Raw genomic sequence first — 635 nt, 5'->3', positions numbered from 1 at the left:
TAGAAGAGAGAGAGAGAGAGAGAGAGAGAGAGAGAGAGAGAGAGGACTAACCGCATGAAACCTTGTAACCTTGCTGTCTAAGCAACCGGAAACGGAGAGCAGTTGTGAAAAGGTCAAAATCATTTTCTTCATCATCGCCGTAAGAGTTCTTGTGAATTTGCTGCAAAACTTCCTCAACTTCATTTTCGAAATGGCGGGAGACACCAAACCGCTGAATCTCATCAATTAACTCCAATTTTTTTGATGGATTTTTAAGCATTGGAGCCATTATCATCCCCTTCACTTTTTCCTTCAGTTCTTGGACATCTTGCTCTGCTTTGATATCTGTTTTCTACACAAACAAATTGAAAAGGATATTAAGAAAAGTATGACCTTCATTCATTGTGCATGGAAGTTAGAACTATTAATCAAAATTAATTTATAATAATAAAATATTCAAAATATATGACGCAGCTATAGGACATGATGAGTATTATTAGCCCATAAATAATTCTTAGGATTAATGAATTTCCTACCACTGAAGCATATGATAAAAAATAATCGCCCCAAGTGCTGGAAGAGAAATTAGCTGAACGTCGCTTAACATGATCAAGAGTCGCATTCGGGCTTTGAGCTTGGGATGCAGCTAAAACTGA

General features: G+C 37.0%; 1 pseudogene; it reads right to left on the bottom strand.

Annotated features, from left to right (window-relative positions):
- The window catches only part of LOC109948999, a 13,865-nt pseudogene that overhangs the window by 2,928 nt on the left and 10,302 nt on the right, over window positions 1-635 (bottom strand).

This window comes from Prunus persica, chromosome G4, assembly GCF_000346465.2.
Source record: "Prunus persica cultivar Lovell chromosome G4, Prunus_persica_NCBIv2, whole genome shotgun sequence".
NCBI lineage: Eukaryota > Viridiplantae > Streptophyta > Magnoliopsida > Rosales > Rosaceae > Prunus > Prunus persica.
Note: the sequence above shows the minus strand (reverse complement) of the source record. Positions and strands in the feature narration are given on the sequence as shown.